This window comes from Engystomops pustulosus, chromosome 2, assembly GCF_040894005.1.
Source record: "Engystomops pustulosus chromosome 2, aEngPut4.maternal, whole genome shotgun sequence".
NCBI lineage: Eukaryota > Metazoa > Chordata > Amphibia > Anura > Leptodactylidae > Engystomops > Engystomops pustulosus.
In genome coordinates, this window is record NC_092412.1 from 137,379,850 (window position 1) to 137,393,712 (window position 13,863).

The 13,863-nt window shown below is 44.2% G+C and overlaps 1 protein-coding gene across 2 annotated transcripts in view; it reads right to left on the reverse strand.

Annotated features, from left to right (window-relative positions):
• Positions 1 to 13,590, reverse strand: part of RHBDL2 (rhomboid like 2) — a 32,750-nt gene extending 19,160 nt beyond the window's left edge. The window contains exon 1 of one of the 2 annotated variants that reach the window (XM_072136645.1): positions 13,525 to 13,590. The gene's annotated coding sequence lies outside the window, so the exon portion shown is untranslated. Of the gene's footprint in view, positions 1 to 10,526; positions 10,646 to 13,524 lie in introns of those variants that run through there. The other variant, XM_072136644.1, reaches the window with a different exon arrangement.
• Positions 13,591 to 13,863: the final 273 nt, after the last annotated feature.

Below are 13,863 nucleotides of genomic sequence, written 5' to 3' on the forward strand. Positions count from 1 at the left end.
AAAATGCTCGGGTACTCGTTATTCGAGACGAACTTTTCCCGATGCTCGAGTGCTCGTTTCGAGTAACGAGCCCCATTGAAGTCAATGGGAGACTCGAGCATTTTTCAAGGGGACCAAGGCTCTGCACAGGGAAGCTTGGCCAAACACCTGGGAACCTCAGAAAAGGATGGAAACACCACGGAAATGGACAGGAAACAGCAGGGGCAGCATGCATGGATGCCTCTGAGGCTGCTTAAATGCACCATTATGCCAAAATTATGGGCAACAGCATGGCCATGACAGAGTGACAGAATGAAGCTAGATAGCATCTAAAACATCCAATAATTGACCCTGACACTATAGGGGACGGCATGCAGAGGCAGAGGCAGCGGCAGCAGCGGAAGGCTAGAGAGTGGCATGGCGACATACCCTAAATGGACTCAGGCTTCAAACCAATGGGTAGCAGAGAGGAACCAAAGGAGGTGAGCAAGAAGCGCTCAAATAATATCGGTACATGATAAAAGTTTGCCAGTATATTTTGTGGATTACACAGCAGGGTGGCGACAAAGTTAACATGGAAGCCATGAAAACAATCCAAAATTCTGCCTGACACAACTCGTTTGATAAGGGGACGATGTATGGAGGCAGTGAACTAGTAGTAGATTAAAGGTGCTGCAGTTAAAACTATGTTAGTTGGTTCTTGGCATGGAGCTGGCGCTCCGCTGCCAGGCGAGCTTTCGCCAATCCAAGCCCCTGTCTCTAGGCTACTCCCCAAACAGCACTTCTAAGAACCTTTCGGATAAGATCAAGTGTAGTAGCGTTCTTATAAGTTTGGGATATGGCGGGTGAGGGGAATGTAAACATCTGCGCAAGAAGCGCTGAAATAATATCCGTAAATGAAAAAAGTTTTCCAGTATATTTTGTGGCTTACACAGCAGGGTGGCGACAAAGTTAACAAGTTTGATGTGGAATGCCCTGCAATAGCTCTTGGGCGGTGTGCCTTTTATCACCTAGGCTCAGCAGTTTGAGCACCGCCTGCTGTCGCTTAGCAACGGCACTGCTGCTGTGCCTAGAGCTACAGACTGATGGCGCCATGCCCACGGATGGTAATTCGGAGGAGGAGGAGGTGGAGGAGGGGTGGGAGGATTTGGAGGTATAGTAGGCCTTTGAGACCTGGACCGAGGTAGGCCCCGCAATCCTCTGCGTCGGCAGTATATGACCAGCCCCAGGGTCAGACTCGGTCCCAGCCTGCACCAAGTTACGTGTAGTAGCGTTCTTATAAGTTTGGGATATGGCGGGTGAGGGGAATGTAAACAGATGCGCAAGAAGCGCATGATGCGCATGGAGCTGGCGCTCCGCTGCTAGGCGAGCTTTCGCCAATCCAAGCCCCTGTCTCTAGGCTACTCCCCAAACAGCACTTCTAAGAACCTTTTGTATAAGATCAAGTGTAGTAGCGTTCTTATAAGTTTAGGATATGGCGGGTGAGGGGAATGTAAACAGATGCGCAAGAAGCGCTGAAATAATATCCGTAAATGGTAAAAGTTTGCCAGTGTATTTTGTGGATAACACAGCAGGGTGGCGACAAAGTTAACAACTTTGATGTGGAATGCATGAAAACAACCCAAATTTCGGCCTGACAAACCTCGTTTGATAAAGGGACGATGTATGGAGGCAGCTATATGGACGACTTTTGGAGGTAGCAATGGAGACAACGTGTGGAGGCTGCTATGGAGACAATTCAATTTGGATAGTGCCTGTATGTGGCAGTCCAAAAATTTTTTCAAACCAGAGGAGCAGGTAGGTGGCCCTCCAGAAAAATGGAATAGATTGAGTGCCTGTATGTGGCAGTCCAAAAAAATTTTCAAACCAGAGGAGCAGGTAGGTGGCCCTCCAGAAAAATGGAATAGATTGAGTGCCTGTATGTGGCAGTCCAAAAAATTTTTCAAACCAGAGGAGCAGGTAGGTGGCCCTCCAGAAAAATGGAATAGATTGAGTGCCTGTATGTGGCAGTCCAAAAAAGTTTTTAAACCAGAGGAGCAGGTAGGTGGCCCTCCAGAAAAATGGAATAGATTGAGTGCCTGTATGTGGCAGTCCCAAAAAATTGTTTAAAACAGAGGACCGGAAAGGTGGCCCTCCAGAAAAATTGAATAGTTTGAGTGCCTGTATGTGGAACTCCCAAAAATTGTTTAAAACAGAGGACCGTGTCGGTGGCCCTCCAGAAAAATTAAATGCATAAAGTACTATACCTAGAGCCAGTGGGCACTGTCAAAAAACAGCCAGTTTCCTCTGCTTTACTGTAGAAAGAGGAGGAGAAGGAGGAAAATGAGGAGGAGGAGGAGTGGATAAATTATTCAGGTTGAGCTTCCTTCACCTGCTGGAGATTTGAAATTAGGAGAAATCCATGCTTTATTCATCTTGATAAGCGTCAGCCTGTCAGCGCTGTCAGTCGACAGGCGTGTACGCTTATCGGTGATGATGCCACCAGCTGCACTGAAAACCCGCTCTGACAAGACGCTAGCAGCAGGGCAGGCAAGAACCTCCAAGGCGTAGAGCGCCAGTTCGTGCCACATGTCCAGCTTTGAAACCCAGTAGTTGTAGGGAGCTGTGTGATCATTTAGGACGATGGTATGGTCAGCTACGTACTCCCTCACCATCTTTCTGTAAAGATCAGCCCTACTCTGCCGAGACTGGGGACAGGTGACAGTGTCTTGCTGGGGTGACATAAAGCTGGCAAAAGCCTTGTAAAGCGTACCCTTGCCAGTGCTGGACAAGCTGCCTGCTCGCCTACTCTCCCTCGCTACTTGTCCCGCAGAACTACGCACTCTGCCGCTAGCGCTGTCAGAAGGGAAATACTGTTTCAGCTTGTGCACCAGGGCCTGCTGGTATTCATGCATTCTCACACTCCTTTCCTCTCCAGGGATGAGAGTGGAAAGATTTTGCTTGTACCGTGGGTCCAGGAGAGTGAATACCCAGTAATCGGTGCTGGAATAAATTCTTTGAACGCGAGGGTCACGGGATAGGCAGCCTAGCATGAAATCTGCCATATGCGCCAGAGTACCAACGCGTAAGAATTCACTCCCCTCACTGGCCTGACTGTCCATTTCCTCCTCCTCCAACTCCTCCAACTCCTCTTCTTCTGCCCATACACGCTCAACAGTGTAGGACTCAACAATGGTCCCCTCTTGTGTCTCGCCAACATTCTCCTCCTCTTCCTCCTCATCCTCCTCCACCTCCACCTCCTCCGATATGCGCTGAGAAACAGACCTAAGGGTGCTTTGGCTATCAACAAGGGAATCTTCTTCCCCTGTCTCTTGTGAGGAGCGCAAAGCTTCCGACTTCATGCTGACCAGAGAGTTTTTCAACAGGCCAAGCAGCGGGATGGTGAGGCTGATGATGGCGGCATCGCCACTGACCATCTGTGTTGACTCCTCAAAGTTACTCAGCACCTGACAGATATCAGACATCCACGTCCACTCCTCATTGTAGACTTGAGGAAGCTGACTGACCTGACTACCAGTTCTGGTGGAAGTTGACATCTGGCAGTCTACAATCGCTCGGCGCTGCTGGTAAACTCTGGATAACATGGTCAGTGTTGAATTCCACCTCGTGGGCACGTCGCACAACAGTCGGTGAGCGGGCAGTTGGAGGCGGCGCTGCGCTGCCCTGAGAGTGGCAGCATCTGTGCTGGACTTCCTGAAATGCGCACAGATGCGGCGCACCTTCGTGAGCAAATCAGACAGATTGGGGTATGTCTTGAGGAAACGCTGAACTATCAGATTTAACACATGGGCCAGGCATGGCACATGTGTCAGTCTGCCGAGTTGCAGAGCCGCCACCAGGTTACGGCCGTTGTCACACACAACCATGCCTGGCTTCAGGTTCAGCGGTGCCAGCCACAGATCAGTCTGCGCCGTGATGCCCTGTAATAGTTCTTGGGCGGTGTGCCTTTTATCGCCTAGGCTCAGCAGTTTGAGCACCGCCTGCTGTCGCTTAGCGACGGCACTGCTGCTGTGCCTAGAGCTACCGACTGATGGCGCCATGCCCACGGATGGTCGTTCGGAGGAGGAGGTGGAGGAGGGGTGGGAGGAGGAGGAGGCATAGTAGGCCTCAAACACCTGGACCGAGGTAGGCCCCGCAATCCTCGGCGTCGGCAGTATATGACCAGCCGCAGGGTCACACTCGGTCCCAGCCTCCACCAAGTTAACCCAATGTGCCGTCAGATAAATATAGTGGCCCTGCCCGGCAGCACTCGTCCACGTGTCCGTGGTCAGGTGGACCTTGTCAGAAACGGCGTTGGTCAGGGCACGGATTATGTTGTCTGACACGTGCTGGTGCAGGGCTGGGACGGCACATCGGGAAAAGTAGTGGCGGCTGGGGACCGAATACCGAGGGGCGGCCGCCGCCATGAGGCTGCGAAAGGCCTCGGTCTCTACTAGCCTATAGGGCAGCATCTCCAGGCTTAGCAATCTGGAAATGTGCACATTAAGGGCTTGGGCGTGCGGGTGGGTTGCACTATATTTGCGTTTCCGCTCCAGCGTCTGGGGTATGGAGAGCTGAACGCTGGTGGATGCTGTGGAGGATCGTGGAGGTGACGATGGGGTTTTTGTGGCAGGGTCCTGGGCAGGGGGCTGACTATCAGCTGACACAGGGGAAGGAGCAGTGGTGTGCACGGCCGGAGGTGAACGCGCTTGTTGCCACTGAGTGGGGTGTTTAGCATTCATATGCCTGCGCATACTGGTGGTAGTTAAGCTAGTAGTGGTGGAACCCCTGCTGATCCTGGTTTGGCAAATGTGGCACACCACAGTCCGTCGGTCATCCGGTGTTTCCTTAAAGAACCTCCAGACTTCTGAAAATCTAGCCCTCGCCGCAGGAGCCCTCGCCACGGGAGCTTCACTAGTTGACACATTTGGCGCTGATGCACCAGCTCTGGCCCTGCCTCTCCGTCTGGCCCCACCACTGCCTCTTCCAACCTGTTCTGGTCGAGGACTCTCCTCCGTCTCAGAAGCACTGTGTTCACCCGGCCTCTCAACCCAGCTTGGGTCTGTCACCTCATCATCCTCCGATCCCTCAGTCTGCTCCCCCCTCGGACTTCCTGCCCTGACAACAACTTCCCCACTGTCTGACAACCGTGTCTTCTCATCGTCGGACACCTCTTTACACACTTCTCCCACTACGTCAACAAGGTCATCATCACCCACAGACTGCGACTGGTGGAAAACCTGGGCATCGGAAAATTGCTCATCAGCAACCGGACAAGTGGTTTGTGACTGTGGGAAGGGTCCAGAAAACAGTTCCTCAGAGTATGCCGGTTCAAATGGCAAATTTTGCTGGGAGGGGGCAGACTGGGGGGGAGGAGGCTGAGGTGCAGGAGCTGGAGGAGTGCCGATTTCGGTGACATGGGTGGACTGCGTGGAAGACTGACTGGTGGACAAATTGCTCGAAGCATTGTCGGCAATCCACGACATCACCTGTTCGCACTGTTCTGGCCTCAACAGTGCTCTACCACGAGTCCCAGTAACTTCAGACATGAACCTAGGGAGTGTAGCTCTGCGGCGTTCCCCTGCTCCCTCATAAGCAGGTGGTGTCTCACCCCGCCCAGGACCACGGCCTCTGACCCCTGCAGTAGTTGGACGCCCACGTCCCCGCCCTCGTCCTCTACCCCTAGCCCTCGGGTTAAACATTTTGAAAATGAGAGTTATAACTTTTTTTTTTTTTTAACTTTTTTTTTTTTTTTTTTTTTTTTGTGTTTTTTAGTTTTTAAAACCAAACGATGCTATCCTATTGCTATGGCTATTTTCTAGCCAAGTATTACAGCACACTACTATGCCAGATGAGATGACGCTGAGTTATGAAAAAAATAAACGTAAAATAAAAAAGGAAATGGCAGACTGTGCCTAGTTGAAATACAACCCCGGGCCCTAATAAATTTTCCCACTTCGGTCTTTGCGATGGATATGTGCGTCACTAAAACACAGTGGTCGCAAGTCTGACTCCAAATTGCTCCCAATTTGATAGTAGATGCACTGCAGCAAGTACAGCCACCAGCAGATCAACCAGAAATCAAATATATATAACGCTACTGTAGGCGTAATTAAGATGTTTGTATTCTCCTATGGCTATTTTCTAGCCAAGTATTACAGCACACTACTATGCCAGATGAGATGACGCTGAGTTATGAAAAAAATAAACGTAAAATAAAAAGAAACTGGCAGACTGTGCCTAATTGAAATACAACCCCGGGCCCTAATAAATTTTCCCACTTCGGTCTTTGCGATGGATATGTGCGTCACTAAAACACAGTGGTCGCAAGTCTGACTCCAAATTGCTCCCAATTTGATAGTAGATGCACTGCAGCAAGTACAGCCACCAGCAGATCAACCAGAAATCAAATATATATAACGCTACTGTAGGCGTAATTAAGACGTTTGTATTCTCCTATGGCTATTTTCTAGCCAAGTATTACAGCACACTACTATGCCAGATGAGATGACGCTGAGTTATGAAAAAAATAAACGTAAAATAAAAAGAAACTGGCAGACTGTGCCTAATTGAAATACAACCCCGGGCCCTAATAAATTTTCCCACTTCGGTCTTTGCGATGGATATGTGCGTCACTAAAACACAGTGGTCGCAAGTCTGACTCCAAATTGCTCCCAATTTGATAGTAGATGCACTGCAGCAAGTACAGCCACCAGCAGATCAACCAGAAATCAAATATATATAACGCTACTGTAGGCGTAATTAAGACGTTTGTATTCTCCTATGGCTATTTTCTAGCCAAGTATTACAGCACACTACTATGCCAGATGAGATGACGCTGAGTTATGAAAAAAATAAACGTAAAATAAAAAGAAACTGGCAGACTGTGCCTAATTGAAATACAACCCCGGGCCCTAATAAATTTTCCCACTTCGGTCTTTGCGATGGATATGTGCGTCACTAAAACACAGTGGTCGCAAGTCTGACTCCAAATTGCTCCCAATTTGATAGTAGATGCACTGCAGCAAGTACAGCCACCAGCAGATCAACCAGAAATCAAATATATATAACGCTACTGTAGGCGTAATTAAGACGTTTGTATTCTCCTATGGCTATTTTCTAGCCAAGTATTACAGCACACTACTATGCCAGATGAGATGACGCTGAGTTATGAAAAAAAATAAACGTAAAATAAAAAGAAACTGGCAGACTGTGCCTAATTGAAATACAACCCCGGGCCCTAATAAATTTTCCCACTTCGGTCTTTGCGATGGATATGTGCGTCACTAAAACACAGTGGTCGCAAGTCTGACTCCAAATTGCTCCCAATTTGATAGTAGATGCACTGCAGCAAGTACAGCCACCAGCAGATCAACCAGAAATCAAATATATATAACGCTACTGTAGGCGTAATTAAGACGTTTGTATTCTCCTATGGCTATTTTCTAGCCAAGTATTACAGCACACTACTATGCCAGATGAGATGACGCTGAGTTATGAAAAAAATAAACGCAAAATAAAAAGAAACTGGCAGACTGTGCCTAATTCTACTCAAACCCCTAATAAATTTTCCCACTTTGGTGTTTGAGGTGGATATGTGTGTCACTAAGAGCTAAACACAACGGTAGCAAGTCCCCCTGCTAATTCCTCACAATATGGTACTAGCTGCAAATAAAAAAAAAAAAAAATTATAACGTTATTGTAGCCCTAAGAAGGGCTGTTGGGTTCTTTAAGAATCACTCCTGCCTAACAGTAAGCTAATAGAACACCCTAACGCTTTCCCTGAGCAGCAGCAGCTCTCTCCCTAGCGGCATCCAGACAGAGAATGATCCGAGCAGCGCGGGCAGCGGCTAGTCTATCCCAGGGTCACCTGATCTGGCCAGCCAACCACTGCTATCTACGTGTAAGGGTACCACGTCATGCTGGGTGGAGTGCAGAGTCTCCTGGCTTGTGATTGGCTCTGTTTCTGGCCGCCAAAAAGCAAAACGGCGGGAGCTGCCATTTTCTCGAGCGGGCGAAATACTCGTCCGAGCAACGAGCAGTTACGAGTACGCTAATGCTCGATCGAGCATCAAGCTCGGACGAGTATGTTCGCTCATCTCTAATTACAATGTTCCCAAATGTCCAAAGTGCAATGCTCCACTGACCCAGGGCACTTCACTATAGCCATATTGTGGCCCCTTTGCTACAAAAAGAAGAAATCATTATTATAACATGTTACATGGAAACTGGAGTACATGTCAGCAGCTTATCTCCCAGAGGGAAGAAGGAAAGAGAATCCCATGTGCATAAGATGATCCGTCAAACCCATTGAAATCAGAGGATTCAACTGATACCTTTATGGTTACATGTAGCTTATAAGCATAACAGTTCAAACATCACAAAATAAAGAAACAGCCTCCAATAATAATAACGTTTCAACAAAATTTTACACATTCATGAATAAAAGACCCATTCATAAAATAACAATGAACAATAACGCATATCAAGAATTAGCATATGGGAAATTCAGCTATGTATATTGCATCTCAATAGGATCATGTCAGGAATTTTTTTTAAGCATGTTTCTGTGAAAATTGCATAGAAACAGCAGGGATTTTGGTGTAGAAAGTAAACGTAATACAGGCAGTCCCCTACTTAAGAACACCCGACTTACAGACGACCCCCTAGTTACAAACGGACCTCTGGGTGTTGGTAATTTACTGTACTTAGGCTACAATAAACAGCTGTACTAGTTATTAAAGGTTCTGCAATCATGCTTTATTGTTAATCCTGATTATTATGACAATCCAACATTTTTTAAATCCAATTGTCGCAGAGACCAAAAAAATTTTGTCTGGGGTCACAATTATAAAATATACAGCTCCTACTTACATACAAATTCAACTTAAGAACAAACCTCCAGACCCTACCTTGTACGTAACCCAGGGACTGCGTGTAGTTAATACTTTTTTACAATTTCTTATATAACAGTCACCCGGCTCATCAGATTGCATTTTAAGGTAACTGGTTCATTGTAAATAAGTTCTAGTCATTTAACACAACATTGAATGCTGTGATGAGGTTAGTTTATTTAGATTTGATTCATATCACAGGGGGCTACAGACACTCTGGGTGGGAAAGTTTGGTTTGACGTATATGAGCCAGTTTCTTAAAGGGCACCAGTGCCAGGGCCGGCGCCAGCACTGGACATACCTGGACAAGTGCTGCTGGGGGGGCCCACACAATGATGTACATAAAGAATCCATGGGGTGAGTGGGCTGTATATAAAATAACCATGAATGGGCTGTTTGGTACGATAAACTAGGGAATATTTTAGAACAGGAGACTATTAAAAAAACTATTGTTTTAATTTCTGAATTTTGAATGCTGCCACGTAAATTCACTGCAAAGGGGCCCACAGAGGCTCTGTCACCCAGGGACCTACTGAAACCTGGAGCCGACCCTGGGCACCACCTAACCTTGCACCCCTGGTAGAAGGATGCAACTATTTTCAGAGATTAATCATTCTTCTGTTTGATAGCACCCTATAAGCACAAATGCCTCTCTTACTTACTCCTCGCATCATTACAATGACAGAAACGTAATTGTAAAACTCTGTTTCAAAGTTTAATGGTTTTGCAGCTTTAAGAAAACAAGGGTGGTACTAACTTCTGAATACATAGCTCTGAAGTTTATTTATACTTTTAGTGGTTTATGGACTGCTCCCAACATAACCAGTGGAAAAAAGCTGCTGGCAAAATACTGTATTCGCTGATTGGCATAACAACGTATAGTTAGTAATCTCTAAGCGCCAGTTCTACTGTCCAGGAAGACTACATATTCAGGCTTTTTCCTGCACTATATGTCCCATATTTGTTCATGAGTGTGCCTGGAATATATATAAAACGTAAAGCCATGAGATGATGCATTGCATACATGATGCGTATATGTATGCAATCATTAAAAAGGAACATGTCAGCAATATCCAGTTTCAGAGCTATTACTGTCAAATTGGATAATATAATATATAATAAAATATAAATATCTTTAACATGTACACAAATGTGAAATCTTTGTATACAGACTAAAATACTCAAATTTCCATACCAATAACATTTAATGTGGATTTTCAAATCATTGTAGCAAAAGAACTCATAGCCACATCAACAGCAAGTATGGAAATGTCATACATAGTTTTGAACAAATCTCTTCCGCTCTCCACACAACTTTATCGACTTTTCAGCTGAAAGCAGGACTTAGTCCATACCAGCTTCCAGCTATTAAATGAAAAAAAAAAAAAGTTTGTCAGCATTAAATTGTAAATTTCTTTAAGGTGCGGTACTTTATCATAATTGAATCTAGGACCAGTTCCATATAAAATCATTTTTAGCACCTACAACTTGTAACGTGTTCACACATAATAATTAATCCTATCCCAGCTCAAGCAAACAATAAAACCAGTTCCAACTGTGACTTATGACATGGCACGGTAAAATACAGGATATCACTAAAGAACTACATTAAAAATCAGATGTATGTTAGGAGGGAATCTTAGTGGACGCAGGTATTAACAGTTAGTGCCTTACCAGCTTGTAACCTGATGTCTTCTGCTTCACTGGAATCTTTGACTGAACTAGTGGGTGTGTTAGAAGTTCCATCTCACAGTCTGTTTCTCCTCCTCCAGGCCACAGTGAATTTGGAGAAGGTAAAGCTGGTTAGTCCACTTCCATTTGCAGTATATTTACATACAAGGAAAGGTAAACCGTATACCTATCACCATTTTAATGCCTATGGAGGACTATTTGTATGCCTTGTAGTAAGTCTATTAAAGTGTGGAAACACTGTGTTATACAGCAAATATATTTTTTCTGTTTAGGCAATAAATGTATCAGTCTTTAAGCAGCTTTGTATTTTCTTAGCAAAAGATTCAGAGTTTCAGGTGTAAGAGATCATCTTGCGTCCACTATAACTGTGATTGATTTCCTTCCCCCTCCCCCCAATATATAAAGTATTGTCCAATAATTCCCGAACCACAATCAAAAATATCTGACAACGCTAGCTCCCCTAAATAAATAATATATTACTCCTAATGGACTATATAGTGCCCCCCCCCATTTTTTAATTATATGTAGGGCCCCATTAATTAATTATTTTTAAATACTGACTCATACTAATGTATAATGTTGCTTATAATACTCTTATAGGCTGCTTTCACACAGCCGTTTTGGGGGCATTTGTCCGGCCGCAAACTATATATGTCCCCATAGACGACTATGGCATGCTCTATCTTTCCCTGTACATACAGTATGACCAGCTGTGCATTGCTATTGAGAGGGGAGGGTTGAGCAGCGCTTACCCCTCCTCCTCTCCAGCCCGTGGCTACACTGAGTTCTATTACTATCCTCTTATTGCCTGCCCATTGTGCTAATGCTGAGGAGGGTCTGTCGGTCACAACTCTGCACAACTCCTATAGTTATGCCACTGTCTAATGAGTACATAATTTTCGTCTCAGTTATGTAAACTTCACAACACTAAAATAGATTTCTGTTAAGCTATAATAATTGGAAAAAATACTGATAGTAAACATGGGATCATTATGGTGTACATGTAAATAATGGTGCTTTAACTATAGTCACTCCATAACATGCTGTGTAGCTGTAGCATGTTGGGTAAAGGGGTTTAAACAATAGTATACAAAACATAAAATTGTGGGTAAGCACAGCTCTGCTATGGGTAAAGCCCTTTCTTTTCCAACCTACCTGTGGTGGCCTAGGGGTGCAACGACAGGTGATCATGGCCATTTACAAGGCACTCTGTTTCCATTTCCATTACCCCTATTTAACCATGAGAGTTACAGAAAACAGTGTAGCAATGATTTTTCAGTGACTGCAAAATGAATATCTAACAGTGGCCTTGTGGGTGACAATTTTAGGAAGACACACAATAAGCGATTAGAAATATTTAGGTTTATCATGATGTAACCATATAGAAACACCTGCCTGGATATATACATTTAAAATTTATGGAATTCACTTTTTGAATTCTTTAATAAAATAGGTGAACCAGTCACTGGAAGGTATACAATTCCTAGGCATTGGCCATCCTGGTGGACTAAATTAGTAGTATTGAATAGGGATAGTGTTTGCCAAAAGTGTTTGTGCAGTATCCCTAATTATGAGCCTAACAAAGTCTCAGTTTGTCATGACACAGTTTAAATTGTGGCACAAAGCTGGATTAAAAGCAGTGATGTGAATCATCAGCCTGAAAATATTGATACTGGTTGCTCAGAAATTGGGGAGGGTATAGTAAAGCTTCTAGCTGTGCTAATTTCAGATGAACAATGCAGAGGATGTAACTACTTACGGTTGGTGAAAGGTCCTTTTTAAGGCAACAGTTTAGGGAGAATCCCTGTTTCCTTGTTTAAGAAAGATTCCTTAGTTTAAGGCTAAATTCACATGAAAGTATGAAAACCATATATATATGGGTAGCATATGGCCCCATTCATTTCAATGGGCAATACGGCCCTCCATTTACATGGCTGTATTGCCCACAATACCGTACCAAAAGCAAGCCATATAAAAATATAGAGTATGTCCTATTTTCTCATGATTTCCATTCCGTATGCCCCTTATAAGTCTATGGGAACATATAAAATACTGGTTGCATATGCGCTGCATATGGTTGTGCACCGTATGCTTCCATATATACATACAGTATCCAGAACCAGTGGGTGGTGCATTCTGCCATCCAGCCAATAGTCAGCCATCCATCGTTTGCCAGACCACCATATTTTAATACGAATACAGTACGGATACGGTGACATACGTGAAAATTGTCATGCATGCACAGATACAGCACAGCAATATAGGACTGGAGAAATCACACGTTTGTGTGAATGTAGCCTAAGAGAGATCGTTTATATAAGCCAATAATTAGTACACTGAGCCAGGAGTTCTTCCTGTCTAGCAACAGAAATGTGTGCCCTAAGGGCATCTGGAGGGAGTCAGAAAGAAGATGTTTGGGAGTTGAGAGATTTTCTGGTAAGGTTTTTTTTTATCATTTATTCTGATTCTGTTAGTTGTGTCAGAGCACAAAGCAGGAAAACATTTCCCAAACAGCCTGTATGACTGTTTTCCCTTCTTTGTCCTGATAGAATAGGATGCTATTTTTAGCACTAAACAAATGATGCTTGAAATGAACCATAGTATGGCTGCCTAAATTTGGGCAAATACAAATTTGCCTATGTTTCAGCTAAGCTTTCTTAATAAATCTTGTCAATTTTACAAAATTACTTTAAGATCTGTTCTTATAATCATAGTTGTGGGTATGCCATGTATCTTTGTTTGAATGTCTCTATGTTTATGGGAGGCCTAAAGATCAGAGAGATGACTCTTAATTCTAATGCAGTTAAGTAGTTTCATAGTTATTAAGGTTGAAAAAAAACACGTGTCCAACCTAGCTTTCTATAGCATTGAGTCAAAACCTCTTTATGAAAGTCCATTATTGTCCAATATTCGCTGACAATTAGTAATCCTAACAATAAGAATAATACAAGTAAAACTAGTTCATGAGTCAGTTTATTACCTTGTGTTTCCTCCTCCGATGAGTCTCTATGTGTGGTGTAGTAAATGCAAATTCCAGTTTTGTAAGCCTCCTACTTCCTGCTCTGCTTTCCTATCCTACAATAGGCTGCATGCTATGCATGTGTCTGCTTTTACTTTCACTTGGGTGAGGTTATACATGACTTATAACGTGTAACAGAGCAATGGCACAAGCACATTCATAAGAAAATATGCTCCAAAATTGTTATTTTATGGGGAATACAATAATTTACCACATTGGAGATTTAACCTTCTTAAAAGTGCTTGACTTATGTTAGAGATAGACAGTTAAAATATAATAATTCAGTCATGAATCTTAAAA